Raw genomic sequence first — 8,305 nt, 5'->3', positions numbered from 1 at the left:
TCTCGGGTTTGCCCGACCCTGGGAAGTTGCAGGTATGGTGATGTCATTCATTACCCTGTTCTGACATCAAAGTGTGACATTGCAATAGTATACATTTAAAGAGCGACTGGAATGCATTCTTTGGGCGCACATAGAGATACAGTCTCCCCGATATTCAGTGCTAATGTTAACAGGGTCCTGCCAGACTGACAACCCAGATATTATTACTATCACTATTTTATTTGACATAGATTCTGTTGTGTTATACATAAGGCTTATGCATACAGTTATATTTAAACAGAGACAACATGGTGGAGGGCCCTGATCACTAGAGATTCCTGTGTACACAATGAGTAAAGAGACATATTGGTGATGTGATGTGAATTTTCTACTAATTCACAGCACCTGTACGTTTACTTTTTTTTTCCCATTTCCTTTATCTAGTCATACCATCCCTAACTTTCTATTGATTGGTTGTCAATCAGTGGCAGCAAAGTACTTCAGATGAAATCACTAGGAGTATGTCCTGTCACTGATTGATAGTTTAAGCAACCAATCAGTGGAAGGAAATTGCTCCTATTAAAATCAATGGGAACACTTTACACACGCTCACTGGGGTTGCAACAGACCACTGCAAGCAGTGTTCTGTGGAGCACCTACTACCACCAACCTGGTGCTGGTGAGTAGATAACATGCAGGGATATGCATCTGGCCGAATGCATCTTCTGCAGGGCATTTAGCTAGGGGCGGGGGTAAGGGGCAAATGTATTTTGGGGGGGGATTCTGCAGAAACCCCCATGCATTTGAAAAACAGACCACACACACAAATGTAAAGTTCCAAACACTCCATCAGTTTTTATGGAACTTTTGTTAAACAAGGACAGGAGCACAGCTATAGGAAAGAAAAACATGTCCATCGAGTTCTAAAATTAAAATATATGTTAACATATCAAAATGTAAATTCACATTTTGAATTAAAAATTTTCCTTCCATCCAAATTCTACCCACCCAAATGCACTTTTAGAATCTTTGTTTCTGTCACTGTTAAATGTCCAAACCCTTCATGCAAAATAATTATTTAATCATGCAAAATGTTGTCTCATTCATCATTTTCCCAAGGAACAATTAATTGTCATGATAGGTTGTTGCCAAAAAACCGGGAAAAAAAGCTTTTTCAAAGTTCCTGCGTTGTTTTATGTGAGTAAACCTATGCTTTCACCATTCAGTGAAAAAAAAGTAATTTTCTGGCTTTTCCACACTGCACACACACATATATACACCGATCAGCCATAATATTATGACCACCAGCTTAATATTGTGTAGGTCCCCCTTCTGCTGCCAAAACAGCCCTGACCCTTCAACTTCTGAAGGTGTGATGTGGTATCTTTTCTCCCCTTTTGTTCTTATCTCTCCTCCTCTTTATATCTCCCTTTTCTCCTTGTTTTATCTCTGTTTTATCTCCCCTCTTTCTTTGGTCCTCCTTTGTCTCTATCTCTCCGATTTCACTTTCTCTCTCCTTTCTCCCTATCTTCCCCACTTCTCATTATCCCTCCTACTTCGTGTTATTTCTCCCCTTTTTCCCCATCTCATTAGCTCTCCCTCTCCTTTATGCCTATCTCTCCTCTTATTCATTATTATATTTGGCACCCTAATATTTCCCTTGCCTATCCCCCAGTAACGTAAGTACGCAGTGGTAAACATTTTTAAACACATTCTCAGAATTGTACAGACTTACACACTCACGCCAACACACATGCACACGCAATTACGTACTTACACATACACTACCATGCTCACACACCCCTACCACACACACCTATTCGTCTGGTGCCAGTTACAGGGAGATCTATGATCTCCTCAACCAGCCCATAACCCCACAGTCTCAATTTGGGGCTTCAGTCCCAGAAGCCCCCACTAGACGCCTCTGGAAGTGTGTGCTGATACTTTCTTCATTATGTTCCATACCGTCATGATACGTTTTTGGGCCGTTTTTTTCATGACAGCATGGAACATCGCAAAGGTTTTAAAGGATTTAATCTAATTTTATTGCAATAGCTCTATGGAACCTTGTGGCGGTCTATAAATAAAATGTAATAAGAATATACAATCTTATCACTGTACATCACTGTAGTAAAATGCTACAGATAAAGTATAGTATCTTCACTCCCCTCTAAGGTTTAATGGAAAAACAAACGATCGTTCAGGGCTCACGTAATACCTCGAGATACGTCCCACGTGTTATTGTAAATAAGAAGGCGCCGCCTTCAGAATCCTAGTCCTGCAATTCTGCCCTCATCATTCCTTCAAACATTGCGTGATGGGGAAGATGGAAAAGACGAAGGGAGGGGAATCGAGGAAGATTATCCAATAGCAGGGATTTGTCCTCACCCACTGAAACATAATATAGTGTGAGTGAAATGACGGCTAAAAATAAATCTAGTAGACATTCTAAATCAAAATTCAAGAACATTGTCTTCTTTATTCCATGCTGAGAAGAAATAAGCCATAGGCTGTCACAGACAGCTGATGATCTGATGTGCTCTCCTGCCTTAACGTGCGGTAAGAACTGCAGGAGTCTTATAGGGGAGGAGGATCCTCCATAACTAAGTCTCCAAGGCTGTGTTGGACACAATGAAAAGAATACTATATATATATATATATATATATATATATATATATATATATATAGCTTTAAGGTTTCCAATTACTGGACTCATAACATGAACATCAGCCTTAAGATTTGTTATTACTTAGATGAGCTGTTTGTGCCTCTTTTTCCAGGACACGTGTGCATTCTTAAACCCTCTAGAACGACAAATGCATTTGAAAACATCAATGACTTTACACACACGTTTTAAACCAATTAGGTCTCTCCTAACGCAGCTTCACGGTGCACACGCTGTATATAAAAAGGAAAACGGATCGCAAACCCGTAAAAGCATGTGCAGATGTTCGAGGCCTGAACGCACAAAAACAATAACAACAGTACACGTGTGCCGAAGGGGTATATTTATCATGGTAAGGCAGCCCAAAGCACGTTATCTACTGCTAAACGCTTATTCTTGTGGTACGCTGCCTCATATAAGCATGACTAATGTACTAATTGCATCTGCACATACATGTACGACACGAGCGCCCCCCCCTACCCGTGAGAGCATTGGTCCCACCCATCTATTGCGTCATGCACCGGACTCGCCTGTTACCGAGGGCAGACAGCAGCGTGTACATTGCAGGGCAGCATTACTAGATTGTTTATTATTTGGAAGGCGGGAACAATCCGAGGGGTGCGACTCTTCCCGCCTACTGATCCGCACCAATCGCAACTCTTCTAGCCGTCTGATGGAAAGGTAGTGCAGACCAATCAAAATGCACCCCAGGGGTCCCGCCGGTCACGGGTTTATTAATAGAATGACATCATCTGTTTGGACGCGTCAGCCTAACTTTGGTAAATTAGAGGTGGGCTGAGAAGGCGGGGCTAAAGAACTATAAACTTGTAGCGTCATCAGATTGACAGGGCAAAGTGGTCAGAGGACGTGTGAATTAAAGGTGCAGTGCTTGTTATAGCGAGGTGCTCGGCGTTATTGTTAATCTTGCTTTAAATGATTCCCTTTGCATTTTCGGCTTCTAACAGTTGTAATGGCTTTATTTAAAAAAATATATCCTTTGTATTTAGGGGAACATTTTGTTGAAATGTCATAATGTAGCAATGTTATAGCCCTAAAATAAATCTCACACAAAAGAATTTCAATCATCTCTTTGTACAGCGCTGCATTATATGATGGTGCTATATAAATCAATAAATAATAACACAGAAGAGCAAATAAAGGATGTTTATGGATGGATTATTCACACGGCAACATTGCCTGGCCCTGGGCAAGCTTAGGGCCTCATAAAAGGGCAACCCCCACCCTACATGGTTATATCCTTTCTTTATTACAAAGCCTGTATCAGACTTTTTTTTATATAGACAAGGTATTTTTTATCTCACACAATATTACAGCAGCATGTAATATTATTATTATTATTATTGTCCTATATAGCGCCATCATATTCCGTAGCGCTATACAATGGGTAGACAGGACATGACAGGTAATATATAACATAATGGACAGCTGGTCAGGCTGATAAGGAAGGCAGTGGGATAATTGTCCTTTCACCGTATAAATACCTGAGAAATTGGGGCGTGGCTTCACCAAGAGGAGGGCTATCACATATGTGGGTGGAGATAGTCAACTTTGCGGGCGGGGCTAGCCCCAAACGCTTTACATTTGTATGAGGATGAGAGTGGGCTGGCCTAAACGTTGCTCCTGCAACCTGGAGATTGAGCAACATGACCTGGAGAAGCAGAGAGTTCCCAGGTATGAGGATAGTGTGCCTTGAATGTGTTGCTTGCCATATCTGTTTTATTACTGGACCACTTGCCACCTGGTCTGAAGGTCATAAGACCTCACCTATGGACATATGAGCAAAAGAATATTCTCCTTGTTATTTTTGAAGTGGTACACAGGGTCATCTTTAATATTGATTGGACCCCGGGCAAGCATTTGCTTAACAACAGCACCCCTGTGCTCCGTAGCATGCAATCAAGCTCTCCACCCCAACAACAAAAAACACCAACAAAATAACATAATTACGTTTTGCACTGATTCTGCAGATTAGGAGGAGACTGACAGACTCGCTGCAGTCTTCCCTTCCTTCCAACCCTAGTATCCTCAGGCTACATGTGCAGGACAGGAACAGAATACTATGCCATTCACGTGGTAGATGAATGTTACAGGTGTCCCTTAACAGGTGTGCTAGTCGCAATCAGGGCCTGCTGTCATCACAGTGCCCTTCTTCACTGTGCCGCATGTATTTCAGGCATAGATCAAATAAATAATGCATGGGAACCCTACGTTACGGGCATAGATCACAACTCGCACACCCCAAAGGGCAGCCCTGGCACCAAGATTGCACACATAGGACTTGCCCATCACCCATATTGTCCCATATTGTCCATGGGGGTGTTTCCCGCTGACATTCGCCCCCTGACATCAGCAGAAACACCCCCAACGTCAGCTGGACCATCCACTGACGTCAGCGGGACCGCCGGGTAGCCGGAGCCCAGAAGTTCCCAGGTATGATAATATCCTAAACTTCAAGCGCCAGTATCGTCAATAAAATTAGGATTTTTTTTTTGTTGGTACAGAACTGGTCCCATCCTGTAGGCAACCTAGACAAGAATCAAAAGTGCTGCCAACAGAATCTGTCCTATGTTACCCTGCACATGCATGATGGAGTAGGTTCACTGATGGCTTTAGAATCACTACCTGTATTGTACAAGGTACAGATGGACATTTTACCTCCTCTCCCTGCCCGTAGTTTCCTCATCTCCCTTATTCACTTAATGACGTCAAAGACTATTAGTCTAGACATCAGCTTGCTTCTTGAAGCTCAAAACCTGAGCTGGTTATTTACGTTCTCCTCCATCATTTCAAACGTAACTTCCAGTAAATTTCCCAATGGTTAATCTTATTCCAGGTCAGGCCTCAATAAGAAATAATGGTGGGATCAGTGATAATAGGACCTCATCTGCCTCAAAGCAGTAGCTCCTGCCCTATGAGGCTTTGAAAAACAGGGAGATGTTGGTTAGCCACAGAGACAGTAACATACCCCCCACTAATTCCCTGGAAAGCAGCTTATGCTGATATGACCTACATATTTGTGTTTTGTCTGGAGAGATCAGATATATTTTTTTTTATATATATTTGAACCAGATGTATTGGTTTGTCTTAGTCTGTCAATTCTAGTCTTGTCATACCCCTTGAATATATGTATTGTAAGAAGCGCTGTGTGAATTGTTGGCGCTATATAAATAAAAGATAATAATAATAATACATAATAATAATAATATTTAAATAATAATAATATAACAGTCTTTCTAATTTATTATAAACAGAGGCGCACTTAGATGTACATCTCAGGTAGGTGGAGATATAACCTGTTCCTTTGTCTCGGAAATTCTTCTCTGCATCATATATAATTAAATGGGAAGTATAAAGATGGAAGAACGGCAGGTTGACACTGGGAGCTATGATACAGTAATGTATCTTCTGAAAGTACAATAAGTAAAAGCATGGGCATAGTACCCCTACCCATTTTGCCCCCCACAGCACCATTACCATTGAGGGGCACTACACTCTACCCACAAGCTAATGACAAATGATTGTTCTTGTTCGTATGGCCAGAAATATTGTTAGCAAAGGTGCTGGCACTATATAAATCAGTAAATATTAACCACACCACCCTCTCAATGATACCCCTTCTGTTTGTCTTCAAAATGAAATCATTGATCAAAGCATTAGAGACGCCCATGATAGTACATGTTATTGTATTGTATAATATTGTTAGACTATGTGCTTCTCATGATATTGGTGTGATGTAGCAGTCGACTTGCAGGCAGCGTCAAAAGACACATTGCAGAAGGTGGAAATGTTCACGAAAATCCATTTAACTCGCCCCAAAGAGATATGTAAGACGGTCTACTATGACAGCCCATTGATTTTCTGCTGGTTTGTATAGTTGTTTCTTGCTATATATATCCTATCATTTTTTCCACCTTAATAGACCAAATGTTGCAGCAGCAACACAGCATTAAAACTAAACCAGGGGCAAAATATATACATAAATGTTATAAAGAATAAAACATGACCCGTAATAAATATATATATGTATATATGTACTTGTTTTACTGCTAAAGAACTCAATCATGATATACAACATAGTGGTTTATGTTTATAATGAGTAGTTTGGGGCATTTTGAACCTAAGAGGCATGTTGTATGTAAATCATATCCGTTCTTGTTTTAACAAGACCTAAGGAACCATTGCTTAGTCGACATAGCTCTGCGCGGTGTCGAGAGCTGAAAGGCATCTTAACCTGATCTCACTATGTTGGGCAAGTCTCAACATGTCTGATCTAGCTAGCGTGATAAGTATGGGCATGTTGTAATATCATCCGTGGACTGCTGGCTGGTTACATGTATGGATGTTCGTTCAGTATTAGTGATCTGTTTGATAGTGTGCTTGTCCCTCGTATGGAAATTCTAGCATTATGTTATTATAGGCTTCAGACATACAATGCCAGCTGCGGTCCATAGGTAGAACGTTAGGCTATACAATGGACACAATGCAAAAATAGAATATACGACCTTTGAGACAATAAAAAAAGGCTTGATTTGGCTTGGTTGCCCGTCTGGAGGATGCCCGTCTGGAGGATGCCCAGTTTTAGTGCACATCCTTGTGCAGGCATTGGGAAGGGACAGTCCTGGAGTTCTAGTACCTTTGTTATGGATGATATTTGGCATTAATTGTCTTCTTCATTTTTTGGGGGGGAGTAAATGTGCACCAGCTGTGTACAATTTGAATTTTCAGTTTAAAGCCAAAGTCTTCGCCAACCAGTCCTGCCATCCTTTGCACTAAATATGTTGCAATACAAAAAGAAATCAAAAAGTAACAATAAGAATAACAAGCTGAAATAACACCGCTTCTTGTTTACACTTATAAAAACTTCTTGAAGTATCTACAAGCAGAGGCGGACTAGCCCCTGGAGCAATTGCCCCCTGGGCTAGTAAAAATTCTTCTAATAAGGCCTGTCCAAATAGGGCAAGGCAGGAGCTCAGTGGGTTCCTTGCAGTGATATCAGGGCAGCACATGCAAGCGGAGCTACAGCCAGACACCAGACAGGGTAACAAGATATAGTTATGTGTTTGGGGTAAGCGTGTGTTTGTGTGTAATTAGATGCCACTGGGGGAGAGGAGTGTGAGTGTGTGTAAGTATGACATGCAGGCGGTACTGAGGGGATGATTGGCTGCATTTACACCTCTGGACCAAAGCCTGTCAGCCCTCCCTTGTCTACAATTGTTTTGTAAGCGACGGATGCCTCTGGAATCCGTCTCGCATGCATTAGCCCACTTCTCTACCCCCAGCTATTCTCTGTGCAGGGGATATGTTTGACCCAGCACATCTCTATGCATGTGATAAAGCGTACCTCCAGCCAGCTCCAGTGTTGGCTCCGTAGCAGGGGTCTTCAAGTAGCCAATCAGTTGCAAGAATTGACAGGCCATGGAGGATGGTAGCTGCAGGGCTACAGCTTCTACCCCAGCTAAGGGCTTTTTATTTTAATTTTGAAGAGTACATATTAAATTACTCACATAGTATTTTAATAAGCATTCTTCTTTAGAGGGCGTAGCAGAGAGAGTAATGTCAATATTCCACTGGGGATGAATAATCATGTATCTCCTTAATAGGCACACATTATATATATATATATATATATATATATAATG

The sequence above is a fragment of the Spea bombifrons genome, chromosome 3 (assembly GCF_027358695.1).
Source record: "Spea bombifrons isolate aSpeBom1 chromosome 3, aSpeBom1.2.pri, whole genome shotgun sequence".
In the NCBI taxonomy this organism is placed as follows: Eukaryota; Metazoa; Chordata; class Amphibia; order Anura; family Pelobatidae; genus Spea; species Spea bombifrons.
Note: the sequence above shows the minus strand (reverse complement) of the source record.